The sequence below is a fragment of the Saccopteryx bilineata genome, chromosome 1 (assembly GCF_036850765.1).
Source record: "Saccopteryx bilineata isolate mSacBil1 chromosome 1, mSacBil1_pri_phased_curated, whole genome shotgun sequence".
Lineage (NCBI taxonomy): Eukaryota > Metazoa > Chordata > Mammalia > Chiroptera > Emballonuridae > Saccopteryx > Saccopteryx bilineata.
Window position 1 is genome coordinate 320,774,293 of NC_089490.1, and position 24,960 is coordinate 320,799,252.

The 24,960-nt window shown below is 34.5% G+C and overlaps 1 protein-coding gene and 1 non-coding gene across 3 annotated transcripts in view; one reads left to right on the forward strand and one right to left on the reverse strand.

Moving 5' to 3' along the window:
* CNTN5 (contactin 5) overlaps positions 1–24,960 on the reverse strand; it is a 1,332,234-nt gene that overhangs the window by 829,046 nt on the left and 478,228 nt on the right. The gene's annotated exons all lie outside the window — the stretch shown is intronic.
* On the forward strand, positions 11,442–11,548 carry LOC136321592 (U6 spliceosomal RNA). Its single transcript, XR_010728740.1, has one exon. It is a non-coding gene; the product is annotated as a U6 spliceosomal RNA (small nuclear RNA).

The following is a 24,960-nucleotide window of genomic DNA, read 5'->3' on the forward strand; positions in this document are numbered from 1 at the left end:
TTGATTTTCTGTTTGCAAGATCACTTGAACTGGGTGAGACTGTGCATTCCTCCAGGCTGATGTCCTAAGACAGGGGTCCCCAAACTACGGCTTCTGGCCGCATGAGGCCCCCTGAGGACATTTATCCAGCCCCCGCCACACTTCCAGAAGGGGCATCTCTTTCATTGGTGGTCAGTGAGAGAAGTATAGTTCCCACTGAAATACTGTCAGTTTGTTAATTTAAATTTACTTGTTCTTTATTTTAAATATTGTATTTGTTCCCATTTTGTTTTTTTACTTTAAAATAAGATATGTGCAGTATGCATAGGGATTTGTTCATAGTTTTTTTTTATAGTCTGGCCCTCCAACGGTCTGAGAGACAGTGAACTGGCCCCCTGTGTAAAAAGTTTGGGGACCCCTGTCCTAAGAGGAGTGAAGTTCTCCACCCAATAAAAACAGCGTCTGTGGATAGTATGGAGAGGGACTCAGCTCAGGATCCCTGGCGGCTGTTCCTTCAGCTCTCTGTTTGGAGCCAGAAAGCATAGTCTCTCCTTACACAATTAGAGCCCACTGTGCCCTTCCTCACTGGCACTGAAGCCGAAGGTGAGTGTCTGTGAAGGACATTTTGCGCATTGGCCCTTTTACAGGGCACCTGGATTTCTAGCCGACACCCATCTATCCCTGGCTGTCAGAATCGCCAATGACTTTTACAGCCAGATATTAGGTTGGTGTCCCTTCCCTGTTCTGGTGCTCTGGTGCTCCTCAGGGGGAACCTTCACAGCTGAGATGCCCCTGTGGATTCTCAGCCACTGCATGTGGATGCTGGGCCAGCCCTATTTCTGTCTCCACCCTTCCTACCTGTCTCAATGTGGCTTCTTCTGTAAATCCTTGGTTATAAGACTCTCTTCAACTAGTCTTTAGTTGCTTATTTGGGCTAATTAATCTACATTTTAGTTGTAATTCCAGTTTGGTCCTGGGAAGAGAAGTATAACTACCACTTATTCCACTGCCTTCTTGGGTCCTCTCCAAAGTTGCGTAATTAGAAGCTTTAAGAATATAGTGAGTGAACCTTACCCAATTAGCCACCTGACACATGAGGTTAAAGTACAGTCAAGAGTGAACCAGACCAAAGAATGCAGCTTACCATTTTATACTTGTTGCTATGGCATGTAGGATAATAAATTTTCTGTTCTCAAGGAGATTTTGGAGAATTACTCTATTCTATATTTTTAACACTGGATTTATTGAATAGGGGCACTGATTGCTTTGTTTAATTTTTAAAGTTTTTGTCATTTCTTTCAGTTCTAAGAACACAAATTCTTTATCTTTGGCTCACCAGGGCTTCAAAGAAAAGGAGTTATGACGAAAAAAAGTCCAAAATCTTCAAAGAATACAGGTTTTTTGTGCAAATTAATGACTGCCTGTCCTTTGTCTAACTTTTAAACTTTTAAACCCCTAGCACATAATAGTATGAATTCAAAAAAGATAACAAATTAACATTTGTTGAGTCTAACTCTGCATCTATTCTGCTGTTTATAAACTATTCTTCCTAAATATATGTTTAAGAAGTATGTTTGGTAGATACTAGGGATGCAAAAATAAAAATGATTTCTCTTTTCAAAGGCTTATAATGTAGGCAATAACTTATCAATATTTCAAATACAGTGGGGTAAGAACAGAAATATGAGTAAGCCCAACGTACTTGAGTAGTAAGCAGAGAGGTTATAGTAGGTATTCTTGAGTTCACATCAGAATTAAGGGAGGAACCAAAAGGTACAAATGTTTGAAAGGAGTGTCGTTAGCTGAATATTGCAGGCTTTGAAAGATGAGAAAGACTTCACAGTACAAAGGAAGGAAAGCTATTTCACGTATAACAAGGAGAAAAAATATGAAAGTATGAAGGAATGTAGGTAACTGCATATAGTTTGATACTTCTGGAACATAATGTGAAGGAAAAAGGAGAGAAGAGTTGATTATGGCCAGATCATGAATGAGTGTCTTGGACTTCATTAGGATTTATTGTGTGAGCAGAGAGAGGTAACTGAATGGTCTTTAGTGGGATTGTGACTTAATCAGATTTATGTAGAAGATTGATCTCAGAGCATATAAATGATGGAGTGGAAGAGGCAGGGTTTTGCAACAAGGAGAGAAGGTAAGAGACTATTATATTAGTACTCAAGTTTTTAAAGTTCAATAAAAACGATATATGCCAGTTTTTAAAATACCAATGTCCCTGAAAAAAGTAGCAACTGGAAAGTATGACTTAATTTTTTTTCATTATTACTACATTAAACATATAATATTTTTATTATAATAAAGGCAGAAAACCCACACAACTTGAAAATGTGGGTGATAGCATTATAAATTATTAAATAATTCACTTTCATTTTTCAAAATATGTAGCTTTTTAGTGATTTTCTGAATTTTCTCTTTTACATAAAGAGTCATATTCTTCCTTTTTACAAAGTCTTGTCATGTAAATGGGAATAAAGCTTTCCTAGAATAAATACCATTACTTCTCTAAGTAGTATACTAGTCCTTAGCATATTTTAAAATAATGTTTAACATTTTATTCTCCACACTTATTATTAAAATAACCATTTAGTTTTTGGTATCTCAGATCAGACTGGTGGCCTCAGCTAATGATGAAAATTAAGTAACTTATTAAAAATAATCCATATTTAATATCTGCTAAATCTATGTTGATAATAACTATAATTTAGGAAGAGATGATATTTCAAATACAGACTTGCTTTATTAAATAAATTCTACCATATATAATTTAATTCCTTTTGTTTAATTTTATGGAAGGTAATATGAGCTAGGCTGGACACCCTAACCAATAAAAGTTCTGTAAAAACAGAGTTGCTTTATTTAAAATAAAATAATGACTACCAACAATTATGTTTTCTATACATGTCTACTGCATAGTAAACAATTCATTTTATTGTAAGGTAAAACTTTTTCTCTATCTGGTGTCCTCTTCTTTGCCTGCTGTATCCTGTTCCTAAAATAAAACAAGAAACAAACTCCTTCATTATGTCAGTTATTCTAAGGGTGATCTCACATGATGTAACCTGGGTTTTCATAGTCCCATGGTTGACAGCCTCATTACAGACTATTTTCTATTCATTCTCTCCAATATCTAAGCTCTAAATCCTCATACTGTGAGTTGTATAAGGTACAGAACAAAAGAAATGTATTATAAAGAGCCAAAGTTGTCACATGTTGAACATATTTCTTCTTTATTTCTAGTAACAAAATACTCATCCCAAGCTAATTCATAGGGAAATACATTCGAGTAAATTTTTTTCTAAAGCTACTATAGGTACCAGAAAAGAAAAGCAAAATGGCAGGAGAAAAGAAAGTAATATCTTCACATCATTTTCTTCGATCTTCCAATAAGGAATTTCTTATTTTTTATGTGTAAACATTTGAATTGAGCATAAAGCATAGGAGTTCTCATTAGCATCACTGGCAGGAGTTGAGAAGGGTAAAAAGGAAATAAAAATAAATATAACAGTTTATTAAAAAGTAGTTATTTAGAATGTATTAAATACATTGTGTTACTTATTTCTTTGCTGAGTTTAGATATTTCCTGTTACTTAAAAGTTTAAAGAACTCTCACTTTCCACTTAGTTCTTTTCATAACTGTATATAAATCCACATGTAAATATTCAGCACGAGAATCTAACATAAAGACTTTAATTTTCAATTCACCAGGCACTTTTCTGGTTGTACTGAATTCTCGTATGCTGTAAAAGCCAAGGCAAGCATAAATAAATGCTATACAGAAACATTTAAATATTATGGTTCAGTGAACTGGGACAAAAGGTTGCTGCAGAAATGCCAGATAAGTAATCTAAAGCAACTAAGGCAGTGTGGATGCAGAAAGAAAAATAAATTATTTATTGACTACCGATTTAGAGTCTGGAGTTCTCCTGGATCTTTGTGGGTAAAGATTTCCGATCTTTGACAGAGAAACTTGCAGTCTTGGTTAGGGTGAGAATTAGGGAATTATTAACTTTATTGACAGAACAAAGTGGTATTTCTTTTCCATGTAACCCATAAGATTGTGCTCCTAGACTAGTTTGAATAATTGTTGAATGGAAGATTTATATTTTCTTTGGTTAAATCATCCAAAGTTTACCTACTCTTTAAATGAAGATCAGATTAAAATGTATCATTATCAATCTATAACTGTTTTTAATAGATACAAAAAGTAGAAATATTATTGTGAACATATATTACATAAAAGAACATAAGGAAGGAAAATGACATATTCACATCATTTTAAATAAACTAATTTAGCTTTGTTTTTATTTTTAAAATTCAAATAATAAAAATATATACTAACCACAAAATATAAAGTAAAATACTGCTACCCTGAGAACTGTAACATTTTAGTGAATGTCATTAATTTACACATACATTCAACAAATATTTATTGTTATGTGCTAGGCACTTAAAGAACAGAAACATATGCATATACCCTTGCCTTTACAGACCACAAAGTGTAGTATAGAACTAGTAATCTAATAATGACATGTCCAAGAGTAAACTTGGTTCTGTGACAAATTCTTGGGAGGATAGCATGATGTTAAGAATCACAGTATTGAGTAAGAATACATATAAGAATTTGACTTAGTAGGGAGATCAAGGAAGTACTCACTAAGGAAGTTAATTTGAGCAGAGTCTATAAAGGATACTTAGAAATTAAATGAAACAGTGATTAGAGAGAATTCCAGATGCCGATAACTATACCAACAAAAATGAGAGGTGTCCAACAACAAAGTGCAATTAACCAGACCAGTTTTATTAGGTAGGGCCAGAATAAAACTTTTAGATGAAGTTTGAAATAGGAAACTGGCAGACTAAACTACAGGATGTTGTTTTTATTCTAGAGGATAAGGAACTCCACTGAAAGGTTACAGATGGATTAGGAACCCGCTTAGATGTGTGTTTTTAAAAGTGCCTTCTAGATGTAATGTGAAAAACAAATATAAATAGGGATAATGGCAAAGTGGATGCATTTAACCCAGTAAGTTTTTAAGTTAGGAGTCTAATTCACTAGTGTAGATAAAAAGTAATGGTAATTTGAAGTAGAATATTGCCGTGGAGGTGGGAAAAGCAGACGTATATAGAATCATTATACAGGCATAATTGTTAGCATCAGGTGAGAAATGAAATATAAAATCAGGGAGAGAGAATAGGATATCAAAAACAACTTCACATTTTCTGGATTAAAAATAATGGAAAGCAATGTTATTTATTTCAATAAAAAACAATGGAAAATATCAACCTATAATATGTTTGACTGAAGAACTAATATATCTATTGTCATATTGCTCTGGAGAAAGACTATTTTTGCAATGATAATATTAACCTTATTGTCATTACTTTCTTTTGAAATTACAAGTTTTCCATAGTTGTAGTCACTACATTTAAGTGTATAATTTAGGATCCAGAAATTTTGAAAGTATTTTAAACATCTTATTGATGGACTGTCTCTAGTTGTTATGGCTCTTCAAGTCTCAGAAGCTTCAGTGGATTTATACTTCAGGATTTAGTGTTTTTCTGCTGATAAATTTTGTGACATGTCTTGCTCCCTTTTTCTGTTAACTGCTATGGAGTTAGATAAAAGTAATTGAATACTCTAGGTCTGGCTGCTTACAACGTGCCGTTGTGAATGGCAGATGTTAGTCACATTTAGCCATGTGAACCTGTTATTGAGTCAGTTGCACAGTCCTGATTCAAAATAATCAAGTCAGCTTTAGTGGACTGGAAATTTGAATCCTGCAACACACACAAACACATGCACAAGAGATTATGGAACAATCAGCTCACTTACATTATTTACAGAACTCTAAAAGAAGGTCTATAATTTATAACTTTTCAGATAGCCTAAATTGACTCCTAATTCATTCTTTTCTGGGTTGTTGGTGATTACACAGCCCTTTCCTTGACCTAATGTACCACTATTCCTATCCTCTAAAAATATTATTTTAAAACCAAAACAATATTGTCTGCTATGTCACAAGAACTGTACTGGTTACTAGAGTTGCATACAATATATAACATTGTCCCCATATGGGAGAAAATCACTGTTGTATAGTCAGAGATGACCATGGTTGTTGCACAAAAGTTCGATGGCCTCAGTAGAAATATGTGTCAGGAGATGACAAGTTACATGTAGGCAAGTTCACAGACTAGAAATAGCAAGTGAGAACATGCTTCCTGTAGAATTGACATTATCACTACCATATATAAGACAACTCAATAGAAATTGGGACTCAGGAGGTGTAAACCTGAAGTCAGAGGGAGACAGGTAAGAAAAATATTCAGAGGTAAAGCAGTAGAAAATAGATTCAGAACAGCAATTATCTTAGAATGGTTGAGAAATCTGGGAGAGAAATAGAATGAGAGTGCTGTGAAAATAAACCTTGAGTATTGAGCAGGATCAGGATTACAGAGAATATTGTAGAATTTGCCAGGAGTTCCAGGCTACATCCTATAAAAAATTCAGACACTGACGGATATTAAGCAACAGATTCATATGATTAGTTTTACACTGTAGACCAGGGGTAGTCAAACTTTTTATACCTACCGCCCACTTTTGTCTCTCTGTTAGTAGTAAAATTTTCTAACCTCACCCACTGGTTCCACAGTAATGGTGATTTATAAAGTAAGGAAGTAACTTTACTTTATAAAATTTATAAAGCAGAGTTACAGCAAGTTAAAGCATATAATAATAATTACTTACCAAGTACTTTATATTGGATTTTCGCTAAGTTTGGCAGAATAAATCTTTATAAAACAACTTACTATTGTTAAATCTATCTTTTCATTTATACTTTGGTTGCTCCACTACCGCCCACCATGAAAGCTGGAACACTCACTAGTGGGCGGTAGGAATCAAGTTGACTACAACTGCTGTAGACAAAGAGAGGCAGTGGGGAAGGTCTACTGAATTTACTGAGGATTATTTCAGGGATGCACACAAGAGGTAATGAAAGTCAAACACAGTAATAGAGAAAATTTAGAAAAAAATGTTTTAATTAAAAGATGCTAAGAAGGAAATTTTCATAAGAGTTTGATGACTGATTATATTTGTGGGTAAAGAAAAGTGTGGGCTACAACTCATATTTCTGTATTTTTTTGTGACAGAGAAAGAAAGAGAGAGTGACATACAGACAGGAAGGGAGAGAGATGAGAAGCATCAATTCTTTGTTGTGGCACCTTAGGAGTTCACTGATTGCTTTCTCATATGTGCCTTGATGGGGGGTGGCTATAGCAGACCAAGTGACCCCTTGCTCAAGCTAGTGACCTTGGGCTCAAGCTGGTGAGCCTTGCTCAAACCAGATGAGCCCGTGCTCAAACTGGCGACCTCAGGGTCTCGAACCTGGGTCCTCTGCATCCTAGTCCGATGCTCTAGCCATTGTGCCACCTCCTGGTCAGGCTACAAGTCATATTTCTGATTTTATACTTAATCTCTCTGCATTTGATCACTTCATCTTAAAAATAGAGATAAAAAACTGTTTATAAGGTATTGTAAGAAATAAATTTAGATAGTATTTGCAAAGGCACTATCACAATGTATTTATTGCATAAAGGAGAAATTCAAACAGATATAGATTCCCTCACCATTTTTTTCAACTTATCAGGTAACTTAAATTATCAGAGAAATACTTTTACTCTTGGTCACAATTAGTGCCAATTGTTTTTTACATTGTATAAACTGCTAATTACATATCTCCTTGAGATTGAAATAAATACGTTAAAATGGCTATTTAACATAAGTATCTTAGGCTAATTTTTATGTGCACTCTAAATGAATGGCAAATAATTAAAATACAGGATTCTACATCTATCAATATCAATAATTTTGCACATGGGATGAATTTTTAAAATGTTATTAAAAAGTGAAATAACCTTCCAGAATTTTTTTTAAAACTGAAACATATTTTATAATTTTATTTTAAAAAAACAAGCATAATTTAAAATTTCTCTTATCAACTACATCAGCAGCAAAAAAAGAAAGTTGCATTTCCCTGTCATTATCTCATTAGTGTCACTGACATGATGTTATCAATTTGGGTAAAAGAGGAGTGTGGGTATACATGTGCACATGTGTGTTTGTGTATTATTGTGTGCATGTGCTACTCTTATTCTTTAGTTTGTTGACTATTCTGCTTTTTCAAAGGAGAAAAAACTAAAAAGAAAAGAACCACAAGACTATAGTATCTGTACAAACTTACGCTTCTCTTACCATATAGTTTGAATCAACTGTTTATTTTTGTTCATTTGTTTTTTGTGGAAACTGAAGTAGAGGGCATTTCTGGGTCACTGGGGTTGGAGAAAGCAGGTCAAGGTAAGCTTTCTTCCAAGTGGAGAAAAGCCTCTTACATTATACCAGCTTCTTACTGGCTGGTGTTCTTGTTGGATCTAATACAGACCACATGGAAACATAACATTTTTCTTTCTTTTTACAAAAGCATTTGTTATGTTGGGTTGGGGGTTATTTTTAAGTGATTGTAGATTATAATGATTTTATTTCTGTTTGTTATTTTTTACTCTAAATTCCCAGCTACTGATTTTAATTGCTCAAGATTATAAGAAAAGCCTGACCAGGTAGTGGTGCCATGGATAGACTATCAACCTGGGATGCTGAAGACTCAGGTTTGAAACCCTGAGGCTGCCGACTTGAGTGAGGGGTTGCTAGCTTGAGCATAGGATTATAGACAGGACTCCATGGTCACTGGCTTGAGCCCAAAGGTCGCTGACTTGAAGCCCAAAGTTGCTGGCTTGAGCAAGAAGCCACGGGTTAAACTGTAGCACTCCACCTCAGTCAAGGAACATAAGAGAAAACAATCAATGAACAATTAAGGTGCTGCAATAAACAATTAATGCTTCTCATCTCTCTCCCTTCCTGTCTGTCAGTCCCTCTCTCTCTTTCTCTCTTTCTAATATATATATATTAGAATATATATATATTATTATCTATATATATATAGATTCTATATATATATATTAGAATAATATTCACCAGTATAAAATAAGCTCTGTTGATTTCAAAAAGTTCAATAGATTAGAAAATTGATAAAAACAGACTATCAGAATGGTAAAAATCAATTCATTGTTATATCTTGCTCTTTCTAGATCTCATTTTAACTTAATACTTATTATACTGATAATTTATGCATTGCTAAATTGACTAGTTTCTCAACAATTAGTACATTTTTATTTTGCATATGCAGTAGTGTGTATTGCACATTAATTACTCAGTTTACACCATGCTCACTAATATATGAACTACTTTTTGTTACTGGAAAAGTGGCCAGAAAAACTTTGCTGACTTTAAAACATTTAATTTGGAAAGAGATGTAAATATGATCTTGTTTTTTAGTTTTATAAACACATTATACAGACACACACTGTGCTGACTTAAGATAGTGTATGATAAAAATATAGTTAAATAAATATATTTTAAAGTGTAGCTAGCAATTATTTATTTCATGTAAGAGTAATAGTGATTAGTATAAAGAATGCTTACTACAAAGCATTACAGGCATATCTTAAGAAGCTAGAAAAAGCTCAAATAAATAACTTAACCCTGCAACTAAAAGAACTAGAAAAAGAACAGCAAGTAAAGCCCAGAGGAAGTAAAAGGAAGAAAATAATAAAGAGTAGAGCAGAAATAATTGACATAGAGACTAAAAAAGCAATAGAGAAGATCACTGAAACCAAGAGCTGGTTCTTTGCAAAGGTAAACAAGATCGATGAACCCTTAGCCATGCTCGCCAAGAAAAAAAAGAGAAAAAACGCAAATAAATAAAATTAGAAATGAGGGTGGAGAAGTAACAACAAACAGCAGAAATACAAAGGATTATAAGAAAATACTATGAAAAACTGTATGCCAAAAATTATATAACCTAGGTGAAATTGACAAATTCCTTGAAAAATATAATCTTTCAAATATCAATCTGGAAGAATCAAAAAACCTAAATAGACCAATTACAACAAATGAGATCAAAATAGTTATCAAAAAACTTCCAACAAACAAAAGCCCTGGATCAGATGGCTTCACAGGCGAATTCTACCAAACATTCAAAAAAGAACTAACTCCTATCCTTCTCAAGCGATTTCAAAAAATGCAAAAGGAGGGAAAACTTCCAAGCTCCTATTATGAGGTGAGCATAATTCTTATTCCAAAACCAGGCAAAGACAACACAAGGAAAGAAAACTATAGGCCAATATCCCTGGTGAATTTAGATACTAAAATTCTCAACAAAAATATTAGCAAACCAGATCTAGCAATACATGAAAAAAATCATACATCATGATCAAGTGGGATTTATTCTGGGGAGGCAAGGCTGGTACAATATTCACAAATCAATCAATGTGATTCATAACATAAACAAACGGGAGTATAAAAACCACAAGATAATATCAATAGATGCAGAAAAAGCATTCGATAAAATATAGCACCCATTTATGATAAAAACTCTCTACAAAGTGGGAATACAGGGAACATACCTCAACATGATAAAGGCCATCTATGAAAAACACATAGCCAACATCATTCTCGACAGGCAAAAGTTAAAAGCAATACCCTTAAGATTAGGAACAAGGCAGGGATGCCCCCTTTCACCACTCTTATTCAACATAGTTCTGGAAGTCCTAGCCAGAGCAATAGACAAGAAGAAGAAATAAAAGGCATCCAAACTGGAAAAGAAGAAGTAAAACTATCATTATTTGCTGATGATATGATACTGTACATAGAAAACCCTAAAGTCACAGTTCAAAAAACTACTGGACCTGATAAATGAATTGAGCAAGGTGGCAGGATATACAAGTAATACTCAGAAATCAGAGGCATTTCTATACACCAACAAATGATCTTTTCGAAAGAGAAATTAAGAAAACAATCTCCTTATTATTGTAACAACAACAAAAAAAACAAAGTACCTAGGAGTAAATTTAACCAAGAAGGTTAAAGATTTATACTAGAAAAATTATAAAACATTAATAAAATAAATCAAGCAAGATAAAACAAGTGGAAACATATACCATGTTCATAGTTAGGAAGAATAAACATCATTAAAATGTCCATATTACCCAAAGCAATTTATAAATTCAATGCAATTCCTATTAAAGTACCAATGACATACTTCAAAGATATAGAACAAAAATTCATATGGAACCAAAAAAAAAAAAAAAAAAAACAACCCAAAAAACACAAAAAGCTTCAGGTATCTTGAAAAAGAATTGAGTGGGAGGTATCACACTTCCGGATGTCAAGTTATACCGCAAGGTCATTGTACTCAAAACAGCTTGGTACTGGCATAAGAATAGGCATATAGATAAATGGAACAGAACAGAGTACCCAGAAATAAACTCACACTTTTATGGTCAATTAATATTTGACAAGGATGATAATAGCATACAATAAAGACAGTCTCGTGCTCGCTTCGGCAGCACATATACTAAAATTGGAACGATACAGAGAAGATTAGCATGGTCCCTGCGCAAGAATGACACGCAAATTCGTGAAGTGTTCCATATTTAAAAAAAAAAAAAAGAAAAAAAGACAGTCTCTATAACAAATGAGGTTGGAAAAATTGGACAGCTACTTTCAAATAAATAAAACTAGACCACCAACTTACACCATTCACAAAAATAAACTCAAAATGAATAAAAGACTTAAATGTCAGCCATGAAACCATAAGCATCTTAGAAGAAAACATAGACAGTAAGCTCTTCGACATCTCTCGCAGCAATATATTTGCTAATTTATCTCCATGAGCAAGAGAAATAAAGGACAGGATAAACAAATGGGACTATATCAAGCTAAAAAGCTTTTGTACAGCTAAAGACAATATGAACAAAATAAAAAGGGAAACCACACATTGGGAGAACATGTTTGAAAATACGTCTGATAAGGGGTTAATAACCAAAATTTATAAAGGACTTGTAAAACTCAACACCAGGAAGATAAACAATCCAATCAAATAATGGGAAAAATTATGAATAGACACTTCTGCAAAAAGGATGTACAGATGGCCAATAGATGAAAAAATGTTCAACATCACTAGTCATTAGTGAAATGCAAATTAAAACCACTATTAGATATCACTTCACACCAGTCAGAATGGCGCTCATCAACAAAACAACACATCATAAGTGCTGACACGGATGTGGAGAAAGGGGAACCCTTCTGCACTGCTGGTGGGAATGCAGACTGGTGCAGCCACTGCGGAAAACAGTATGTAGATTCCTCAAAAAATTAAAAATGAAATGGCCTTCTGACCCAGCCATACCATTTTTCAGAATATATCTCAAGAACACCACATCAATGATTCAAAAGGAGAAATGCACCCCCCATGTTTATGGCAGCATTGTTTATAATAGCCAAGATCTGGAAATAGCCCAAGTGTCTGTCGATGGATGAGTAGATTAAAAAGCTTTGGCACATATATACAATGGAATACTATGGGGCCATGAAAAAGAAAGAAATGTTACTTTTTGCGACAACATGAATGGACCTGGAAATTATTATGTTAAGTGAAATAAGCCAGGCAGAAAAAGAAAAATATCATATGACCTCACTCATTTGAGGAATCGAGGATCAATATGAGGTGAGGAATAGAATAGAAACAGAGGTGGGATCAAAGGATCCAGAGGAAAGCAGACAGAGTAAAGGGAATAATAGGATTACAGGATGGGATGAAAGCAGAAAGCAAATCTTGGAGGGAAGAGGGGAGGGCGTTATGGTGAGGGGGACAAACGGGATATACTGGGGAACACAGGGGTAGGGAGGATGTATTTGGGGAACACTTGAATCTATGTAAACACAAGAAATTAAAATAAATTTCATGATAAAAAAATACTTACTATATAACTAGCTAACTTTAAAGTTCTATATTTTCTTTATAAACTTTTTAAAGAATACTATTTTATATATAACACATGAACTTATGACTAAATACTGACTCCCAAATCACAATGAGAATAGACTGATTGCTGGAGGTGAAGTTAAGTTTAAGGTTTTAAAAATGTTTCCACTTTAGCCTTGGCCGGTTGGCTCAGTGGTAGAGCATCGGCCCTGCATGTGGAAGTCCCAGGTTCTATTCCTGGACAGGGCACACAGGAGAAGCACCCATCTGATTCTCCAACCTTTCCTCTCTCCTTTCTCTCTCTCTTCCCTTCCTGCAGCCAAGGCTCCATTGGAGCAAAGTTGGCCCAGGCGCTGAGGATGGCTCCATGGCCTACACTTCAGGTGCTAGAATGGCTTGGTTGCAATGGAGCAATGCCCCAATGGGCAGAGCATCGCCCCCTAGAGGGCATGCCAGGTGGATCCTGGTCTGGGGCATATGGGAGTCTGTTCTCTGCCTCCCTACTTCTCCAGAAAAATAAAAATAAATAAATAAAATGTTTCTACTTTATACAATGCATCAGTTTCTCTAAGTAAATTTTATGACCTGCTAATTATTTTCCATTATAGATAAAAGAAGAATGTCAACATAGTAAAAAAATACAATGCTGAAAAACACACACACACAAAAATTCTTTTTCTTCTGAATCCAAGGGCTCAACAGATTTCAAAAATCAAGTTATTTTTCTCTAATAGAAAGTCAGGTATATCCATATAGGCAGTAAATATCAATTATAATATTATACATATTTTATCAAAGATTATCTAAATCAGGGTAGTCAACCTTTTTATACCTACTTTCCACTTTTGTATCTCTGTTAGTAGTAAAATTTTCTAACTGCCCACCAGTTCCACAGTAATGGTGATTTATAAAGTAGGGAAGTAACTTTATAAAATTTATAAAGCAGAGTTACAGCCAAGTTAAAGCATATAATAATAATTACTTACCAAGTGCTTTATGTTGGATTTTTGCTAAGTTTGGCAGAATAAGTGTTTAAAAAACATCTTACTATAGTTAAATCTATCTTTTTATTTATACTTTGGTTGCTCTGCTACCGCCCACCATAAAAGCTGGAACGCCCACTAGTGGGCAGTAGGGACCAGGTTGACTACCACTGGTCTAAACCATAAGAATTTTGATGGATGTTATTCATTTAGGTATATATTGACTCCTTTGGCTGGGTCCTCATTTACCATGTTACCTCCTGTTTGCTTCTCTTATAAATAATATGTAAAAATAATTTGCCCCATAATTAAATATAAATATAAGAATTGACTCATAAAAGCTTTTAAAGATAAGAGATTTCTAAATGTCTTTTTTATTGGTACTTGCTTTCTATTCTGTTTAGTCTGTGTGGTTATACTTAGTTAATAATTGAAATGTTTTATATATATATATATATATATATATATATATATATATATATATATATTAGGGAGAGAGAGAGGGATTGATAGGAAGGAAGAGATGAAAAGCTTAAATTCTTTCATTGTGGCACCTTTGTTGTTTTTGTTTGTTTGTTTGTTTGTTTTTGTTATTTTACAGAGACAGAGAGAGAGTCAGAGGGAGGGATAGATAGGGACAGACAGACAGGAACAGAGAGAGATGAGAAGCATCAATCATTAGTTTTTTGTTGTGACACCTTAGGTGTTCATTGATTGATTTCTCACATGTGCCTTGACCGTGAGGCTACAGCCAACTGAGGAACCCCTTGCTTGAGCCAGCGACTTTGAGTCCAAGCTGGTGAGCTTTTGCTCAAACCAGGTGAGCCTGTGCTCAAGCTGGAAACCTTGGGGTCTCGAACCTGGGTCCTCCACATTCCAGTCTGACACTCTATCCACTGCACCACTGCCTGGCCAGGCACGGCACCTTAGTTGTTCATTGATTGCTTTCTCATATGTGTTTTGGCGGGGTGCGGGGAATGGCTCCATTTTTAATCCATTCATCTACAGATGGACACAAAAGCTGTTTCCAAATCTTGGCTTGTATAAATAATGCTAAAATAAACATAAAAGTGTATAAATTATTTTGAATTAGTGTTTCGGGTTTCTGTGGATATATTCTCAGAAGTAGAATTGCTGGGTCATAGGTGGTTCTATTTTTAATTTTTTCAAGTAACTCCATACTTCTTTCCACAGTGGCTGCATCAATCTGCATTCCCACTAACAGTGCATGAGGATTCCCTTTCCTCCATATCCTCACAGACATTTCTTTTTTGTGAATGTTTTGATGATAGCCATTCTGACAGGTGTGTAGTAATATCTCACGGTAGTTTTAATTTGCATTTCTCTGATGATTCATGATGTTAAGTATCTTTTCATGTTATTGGCCATCTGTATGTCCTCTTTGGAGAAGTGTCTATTAAGGTCTTTTGCCCAGTTCTTAATTGGATTGTTTGTTTTTTTACTGTTGAGGTTTTTAAGTTTCTTATAAATTTTGGATTTTAAGCCCTTATTGGATGTATTGGCAAATAGTTATCTCAGTCAGTGGACTGTCTTTCCATTTTGTTGAGGGCTTACTTTGTTGTGCAAAATCTTTATTTTGGTATAGTCCTATGTGCTTATATTTTCTTTTGTTTCCATTACCGGAGGTGATATATCAGAAAAAAATATTGCTAAAAAACATGTCTGAGATTTTACTATGATTTCTTCTACAATAAATTTTTATTGTTTTGCACCTAACATTTTTAGTTTATTATTGTGTATGGTTTAAGAAGACCCAGTTTGTTGGGTTTTTTGTGTTTTTGCATGTGTATGTCCAATTTCCACAATACCATTTATTGAATAGGCTATCTATAACCCATTATATACCATTGCCTCCTTTGTCAAATATTAATTGACTATAAAGGTGTGGGTTTATTTCTAGGTTCTCTAGTCTGTTCCATTGATATGTATGCCTGTTTTTATGCCAATATGATGCGGTTTTAATTGCATGGTCTTATATTATAGTTTGATATCAGGTAGTGTGATTTTTCCAATACTGTTCTTCTTTCTCAATATTGTAGTCGCTATTTGGGGTCATTTGGAATTCTATTTAAATTTTTGAATATTTTTTCTAATTCTGTGAAATATGCACTGGTATCTTGATAAAAATTGCATTGAATCTATAGATTGCTTTGGGTAGTATAGATATTTTAATGATGTTAATTCTTCTTATCCATGAACATGATATATGCTTCCACTTATTTGTAGCTTTTTTTTTATTTTTTTCTTCAGTATTTTATTATTTTCTGAGTACAGGTCTTTTACATCCATAGTTAAATTTATTCCTAGGTTTCTTTATATTTTTGTTAATAGAACTGTTTTCTTAGTTTCCCTTTCTAATAGTTTATTATTAGCATAGAAAAACGTAACTGAAATTTCTGGATTTACTTACTTTGTATCCTGCTACCTTACTAAATTTATTTATCAGTTCCCATAGGTTTTTGGTGGAGTCTAAAGGGTTCTCTATTACGATATTATGTTGCTTACAAATAATGACAGTTTTACTTCTTCCCTTTCTATTTGGATACCTTTTTTCTTCCCCTTTTCTGATTGCTGTGGCTAGGACTTCCAGTGAAATATTATATATATTTTAATGTAAACATTATTATTATTAAAATTACACATTTTCATTTTTTAGAGTACATAATGAAAATGCAAAAATCTTCCTTTCTGTCACCACATCTGGTTCCACCCTCCTTTGCCCATTATTCTGAGGATTCATTACCAAAACTTTTCATTTATCTTTATCTGAATATATAAATATTTACATATACATATATTATGAATGAGTATATATATGTACATTTTGAAACATATACAACTCATACTGTAACTCCTACATTGAATCCATTAGTTATCCACTAATAATGAAACATTGGCTATAGCCAGTTGGCTAGAGCATTGGACTGGTGTGTGGAAGTCCTGGGTTTGATTCCCAGCCAGGGCATGCAGGATAAGCACCCATCTGATTTTCCACCATTCACCCTCTCCTTTCTCTCTATCTCTCTCTTCCCCTCCTGCAGCCAAGGCTCATTGGAGCAAAGTTGGCCCAGGTGCTGAAGATGGCTCCATGGCCTCCACCTCAGGTGCTAGAATGGCTTCAGTTGCAATGAGCAATGATCCAGATGGTCAGAGCATCACCCACTAATGGGCTTGCTGGGTGGATTTCGGTCAGGTACATGTGGGAGTCTGTCTCTCTGCCTGTTTCTCACTTCTGAAATATACAAAAAATATAGTGAGGCATTAAATATCTGTTATCTTAGAAGTGAAATGTCTAGGTCAAAAAGTATGTTTTAGTTTGATGGTTGTTTCTAAATTGCTTTCAGAAACATTTACTAATTTACATTTTCATAGAGTGTGTGCATTCATTTTTCCCCACTTTATACCACCAGAGAAATCTTTTCATTTAATATGTCAAAGGGTCTATCATTGTTCCATTTATCTGTTTACAAGCATGGAGAGCTGGAGTTCATGTACCTGTTGCTTATTTATATACTTTTTTTTGTGAGACCTCTCTGCTCATGTTCTTTGACTATTTTCTTACAATAATTTATTTTTTTTATTTTTTTTATTTATTTATTCATTTTTAGAGAGGAGAGAGAGAGAGGGCGAGAGACAGAGAGAGACAGAGACAGAGAGGAGAGAGAGACAGAGGGGAGAGAGAGACAGAGGGAGGAGCTAGAAGCATCAACTCCCATATGTGCCTTGACCAGGCAAGCCCAGGGTTTCGAAACGGCAACCTCAGCATTTCCAGGTCGACACTTTATCCACTGCGCCACCACAGGTCAGGCTTCTTACAATAATTTAAAAACCTAAAATGTACATTATTAAGTGCTTATTCCGTAACATACACTGTTTTACCTAAGATGTCATTTAAATTGAGTCATTTAAGTCTTACAACAAAAACAGGTATTTTAATATCGATTTTAAAAAATATTGAGGCAAAAGAGGTTAAGCAAAATTGCACACAGAGTCACAGAGCTAATAACAGTAAGAGCCAGGATTTGAAGCCAAGTACAATGTTTCTGTGTTACCTGCTGAGCAATGTTGTTTCTCATTAAGTTGTCTGAGTTTTTCATATTATCTTGGGAATATTTTCTATACATATTAAAAAATTAACTCATTACATTAACATAAAAATAAACATATTAAAGAAATTATCTTATATTAAATTTTCTATAATATATATATATTATTTCATTGGTCTTTTGACTTTTTGTTTAAATTCGGTTCTTTGTATAAGTGAATCCTACTCAAAGTAAACCAAAACATCTGGCTGCTATGCTTTTTTTAATTAATTTATTAGATTTCTAAAATTTCAACCTAATACTTAGTGGTAACAGAGTCTAAGAACTCTTTTGATCAATTTTGCTGTAAAGTGAATTCAATAGTATTCTTTTTTTTCTTTTCTTTTTGCTAATTAACCAGTATCTTTATCACCTCTCTGTGAACACAAAGAGCAATCTGCTATTCCTACTCTGTATGTGCACAGAGATTAGTAATAAATTAATCTTAATTTTTTTATTTTATCAAATCTACCTGTTTTATATTTATTCATAATAATTATTTTGAACATTTTTATGTACTTTGGTGAACTGACATCAGTTTTTTAGCAAATTCTAAAAACAAACAAACATACAAACAAAAAAACTAATAATAACAGCAACTTGACTTAAATGAGGATCTTTTGAAATGTAGGGTTGAGCTCAAACATTTTTTTATGCTTGTAACCCAAAACTTCTGGAATATACATGAGCATTCACTTAAAGTGTATTACAATATGATAATTTACATTTGACATCTTTTTGCTGAAAAATACTTTTACCCCACATCAGATAACTGTCAGTGCTTTCCACATTCTTTTCTAGTAAGCTGTGTTATTGTTGTTGTTTTTGCCACTTTATTTTTACACTTCATGTATTTATACTTAAAATTCACCTGGTGTTTTGCTGAGCTTAAGACATGAATTTACATAAAAGCCTGAATTAAAAAAAAATTATAGTTGTATATGTTTTTAAGTTGAATTCAGCTATTTACTTTAAAAATTAAAACAATTTAAACTATTACTCAGTAGCTGAGAAAGAGGGAAAGAAGGCACTAAACATATGTAGATAGTCATGAACCTAAGTATTTTACATGTAGTAATTCCATTAATTCAACATGGTTATAAGGCAGATATTAATATAGATTTACAACAGAGGAAAGAAAGGCTGAATATAATCAATAAACTCTCCAATGACATACTTAGGCAGTCATATAGAAGGATGCACACTATGGTCTGATTTGGCTCCAACACCTATGCTGTTTTTGCAAGATTACTGCATTTTAAACATTAGCTCCAAAACATAACTCTGTCTTAACACTGAGTATGTATTTTAGACAGAGATTGCTTTGAATATAAAAAGGTAATTGTATTTGACTACATTAGCTTCCATTTTAATGGGCTTGAGGTTCTGTGATATGTGTAGAACAAGAAGAAACACTAAAATTGACATAATAAAAGTACACTTGGGTTAAAATTAGATGTCATTTGTACACTTATCCACACATTTACTTATGTAATATTCATTAACCTTGAATTTACTATATCTAACAGAATACAATATGGTAATTAAAACCTACCCCTTACCCTATTGAAAAAGGAGAGTAAGTTGAAATAAAACACAATAAATAAAATAAGTTAAAAATGAGTCATAATATTATTGTCAATATTTTTAAAAATTCAGAATATAACAGAGGAAAATTAAAATAATTCAAATACTCAGGTATAAAAATATTAATGTGGAATTTCATTTTCACTTAAAATAGTGTCAGAATTCATTATTTACCTACTTTAGATTAATGTTAGATTTAGATTGGTTAATTACATGTCACAGCACATTTGTTGGCTGAGAAATCATTTTTAAAAATCATTAATGTAAGATATTTGTTTTGTATTTTTCTGAAATGAGAAGCAGGAGGAGGCAGAGAAACAGACTCCCACATGCACCGGACCGGGATCAATCTGACAAGCCCACGAGGGGGCGATCCTCTGTCCATCTGGGGCATTGCTCTGTTGCAACCAGAGCCATTCTAACACTTGAGGCGGAGGCCATGGAGCCATCCTCAGCATCCAGGCCAACTTTGCTCCGATGGAGCCTTGGTTGTGGAAAGCGAAGAGAGATAGAGAGAAAGGAGAGGGGGAAAGGTGGAGAATCAGATGGGTGCTTCTCCAGTGCATCCTGGCTGGGAATCAAACCTGGGACTTCTACATGCTGGGTCGACACTCTACCAATGAGCCAAGCCAGCCAGGGCCATAACTTAAGTTATTTTAAAAAATAAATTAGAACAGAAGAATAAAAAAAAATGTCATTATAAATTGTACAGCATAAGATTACTATTGCTTTTAAAAACTTTTTAAAATATACAATATACTTCTTACTAAAAGTGGGGATCAAAACATTTAAATTACATTGATTAGATCATTGTATATGTTGCTTTTCCATATAAGTACTGTTTTTCATCTCCTTAGGTATAGTTAGTGAACACAATTTTTCCTGGCAATGGAATATTTTGTCAGGTTGTTCTACCATAGTGCTATCAGTCCATTCCTGAGTACTTTGGCTGTTGTAATTTTCACTATGAAGAATAACCCCAGGATTTTGATAGATTATATATTATTTTATTTATTCCTAGATTTAATATGAAGTGAACAGAAAACAACTTTAAAATGACATTTATAACTTAATTTTTAAAAATATATTACTATGCACTACCTTAAAACTCATATTTTTACAAATAAAATATAATCTGCTAAAGAACATTTAGATCTTTTAGTCTCCCTACATATTAGTTGCATTTTTTATATGTTAAATTTCAGTGACTATTATATCAAATATAAATGATCTATCTCAATCAAATAGAAGCAAGGAATACTGAGAATGAGGAACACAAACCAGTCTTTATTTTTTAAATATCAAGGTTTTCTATATAAAATCTGCATAACATACATATTATAAATGGAGGACAAGATGGTTACAACAATGAAAATAACTGCTTTGCACTACTTTGTACTATACATCCAGAGAGATCATTTCTTCTTCTTAAACACAATTATTCTGAAATATTGTAATAACACTTTGGGGGGACTTTCATTTTTTAGTCCAGCTCCTTGAATTAAGCTCCCAGACTATTTTGCTGATCCAGGAATAATAAGCATGGGGTCTAGCCATGCCTTTCAGATTCATGGATCAAAAAGTTTAAGATCAACCATCAGTAAGAAATATTCAAGCTGTCAAAAATATTCAGAGCAACAAGCAGAATGCATTATGCAGTAGCTGAAGGTGAGGGCTTACCTCCTGTTTAGTGAGGCAGCTCAAACATGAAAGCTAAAACTACTCTACCTGATCCATTATGGTTTTGAAAAGTGAAAACAACACACAGCAGTAAACACATGCAGAATTCGGATTTGGTGATTAGCCAGCCCTTAGTCTAGACAGTGTCAGAACCAACAACCATGATTGTTGGAAAAGGCTCCTTGCTGATTAGGTTCAGAAAATATAAGTGGAAAGAAGAGGATGACCCATCAGCAGTGCAATGAGGCTTGCAATCTTACTGATTTGGAGAAATACAAAGATTTATATTATTATTGTTTAACAATGCAAAAATGAGAAGTCCATATTATTTAGGAGGGGAGCATATAATCATGCTATCTTCTAGCCTCCAAGCCTTGCATGCATTAAAAAAAAAAAAAAAAAAGGCTGCAGCTAGTAGGACCACATGATCTCCCAAAAGCTGAGTTTATTTTGTGTAGTTAACACTCTGACAGCTTTCTAACATTACTTTTTGAAACTACTGCTGAAATGATCAGGGTGAATTATTCAAATGTGTGGGGGGGAATCCCTTAAATTCTTAAAAACTCTATTCTCTCCACATCAAACTTCACTTTTGAAATTAGTCAGTTTACTCTTTCTCCCTTCATATTAATTAGAGCAGAACAATGAAAGCTATTGATAACTAATGCCCTACACAGTCAATTTCTACAATTAGAGATCAGTATGCCCACCCTCTTCATTTATATATTGAAATCTTAACCTGCAAGGTGATAGTAGTAGGAGTGTTAGCCTTTGCGAGTTGTTGATGTCAGTGGAGCAGAAGCTTGAAGATTGGGATTAATATCATTGTCTAGGGCTCTTTATCCACTACCCCACCATAGGTGGATACAAGAAGAAGTTGGCAATTTCCAATGCAAAAAGGGGTTCCAACCAGGACTGGACCATGCTGGCACCCTGATCTTGGACTTGTAGCCTTCAAAACTGTGAGCAGTACATTTCTGTTGTTTATAAGCCTCTCAGTCAATGGTATTGTACTATAGCAGCCTGAATGGACCAACACAGAGATTCATTGTTTTGTGTTCCTGTGTCCTTCTTTTATGTTAAAACTGGAATGGGATATGAAACAAATACAGCTAACAGTTATACAATTCTCAATGTAAATTAATTAACTCAAATGTTTCCTTACAAACAGCTAGCATATCAAACAGCTTGAGGGAAATGGAAGATGCAAAGTGAGAAAAGAAAAAAAAATACTAGAATACAAATGAATCTGGATTGAATGCCACCCTGGTAGATACAGAGCCAATTAGAAGTCAATAGAGGTAGAAATAGATGTGAGATAAGAACTTATTAAATGGCCACAAAATATTCAGCGACTCTTTTATTCATTCTTGTCTCTTTCCTTGCTTTCTGTGTTCTGTCTTTTCTTTTTCACTTGAAATTTTGAGAGCAATAAACTATGTTTCCTGCACTCAAGGAGTTCAAGGCTGATTAAAAGGAGAGCAGCATCAAAGGCCACTGAGATAATCCAATCTAAGTATCCAGGGGAGCGCCAGCAATAAGGGGTTAAGTTTATGAATATAGCAAAGAAAGGTATTATTACAAAGCAGAAAGCCTTTCATTTGGAGCCTGAAGAATGTCTTCTTAACAATTTAATCAATCTCAGAGTAACTTCCTGGTTAAAATTCAGAGTTCTATTCAAAATATATATTCCCATATGAATCAAAAGAGTACAAATACAGAAGTAGGCTCTTAAATTGTTAATGAGTCCCAAATTCTATAACCTTTTTATAAGTATTTTATTTTTTTAGACCAAATGAGAGAAAAAGGACTTGGGTAAACTCATTAGTGTTAGGCTTATCATTTAAATGTTGGATTATAGCAAAATTCTTATTTAAAAAAATGTTAGTTGATGAGTCATGTTAAATTTTTTTAAACTTGTTCAGCCACTGTTCACAACATATTTATAATTCAAACCCATTACCCTGAAAGGGAACGAAGAAAAATTTGTAAGCCGAATAGCCAAGATAGCAATTAATAAATAAATATAAAGAACAGATATAGAAAAGGAACATATAAAACATCCTTTTAAAGGAAAAGTTTTGTTACAAATTCATTATAATCCAAATCATACTTTTTAATTAGTTTAATACCAAGTAACACAGAGAAATCTTTTGAAAAGAAAAAAAAAATACAATTTCATGCCATCATAGAATAGAGTATGCACAAGATGCATATATTACACATAATATATGTATGTCATATATATATATATATATATATATAGTGATAGACCTATCTGTATCTACATATCTGTCTATCAATTAACTATTACATGCCAGACACAGTATTAGTAGAAGCAGGAGATAACAAAATAAAAGATCTAATTTCTGTTCATCTAAAGCAGTGTTTTTCAACCAGTGTGCCATGAGACATGGTCAGGTGTGCCATGGGGAAATTAAACATGGGTCCCCAAACTACGGCCCATGTGCCGGATACAGCCCGTGGAGGCTATTTATCCGGCTGCCGCCAGCCGCCTACATCCGAACATAAACATTCCCCTCACAATCCCTCCAGCTATCAGCGACAGGAAGAGTGGAGGCACAGGGAACGCTCACTGACCAATCACCTTCTAGGATTCATCCCGACCACTAACGATGAACCAATAGTAGGCCGCCTCTCATTCACACCCAGGAAGGTCCCCGCTTGGGATACTGCGCACTTGTCATTGTGTGGCCGGGGGAGTAGTTGAAGCTGCTACTCCTCCCCATGGTCTTGATTTCTAATCCTGGTCAGGACTGGAGGTAAATGTTGCCACCACTAGATGAAGCCTCAGCCTCAGCTGGTTATGTCTATCCTGATGGTGTATATAGATATTTGACCTTTTTCTTTTTAAAAGAGGCCCCCGCAGAGGGTGATATACAATGCATCACAATGTTATCTAACTTTAAAGCTAAAGTTTGCTGATCTTCCTTTGGACAGTTTTTGGTTATCTGTTGCCAAGGAGTTCCCCATTCTGGCCAACAAGGCTATTTTGACATTGCTCCCGTTTTCAACCACATATCTATGTGAGCTGAGCTTCTCAAGCTTGACTGCGATAAAAACTAAAAACAGAGAGAGACTGAGAACTGTTGAGGAAGAGCTTCGTGTGTGTCTTTCTACCATTCCTGCCAGGATATCCCTTTTGTGTTCATCAAAACAGGCTCAGGTTTCACACTGAGTATAAATACATTTAGAAACTATATTATTATTATTATTATTATTTTGCATTTTTCTGAAGCTGGAAACAGGGAGAGACAGTCAGACAGACTCCCGCATGCACCCGACCGGGATCCACCCGGCACGCCCACCAGGGGCGATGCTCTGCCCATCCTGGGTGTCGCCATGTTACGACCAGAGCCACTCTAGCGCCTGAGGCAGAGGCCACAGAGCCATCCCCAGCGCCCGGGCCATCTTTGCTTCAATGGAGCCTTGGCTGCGGGAGGGGAAGAGAGAAACAGAGAGGAAGGCACGGTGGAGGGGTGGAGAAGCAAATGGGCGCTTCTCCTGTGTGCCCTGGCCGGGAATCGAACCTGGGTCGTCCGCACGCTAGGCTGACGCTCTACTGCTGAGCCAACCGGCCAGGGAGAAACTATATTATTAACTATATGTATAATATGTACTGTGTTAGAGTGTCATTTTGTGTCATTTTAGTAGGTGGTGTGCCCCAGGATTTTGTAAATGTAAAAAATGTGCCGCGGCTCAAAAAAG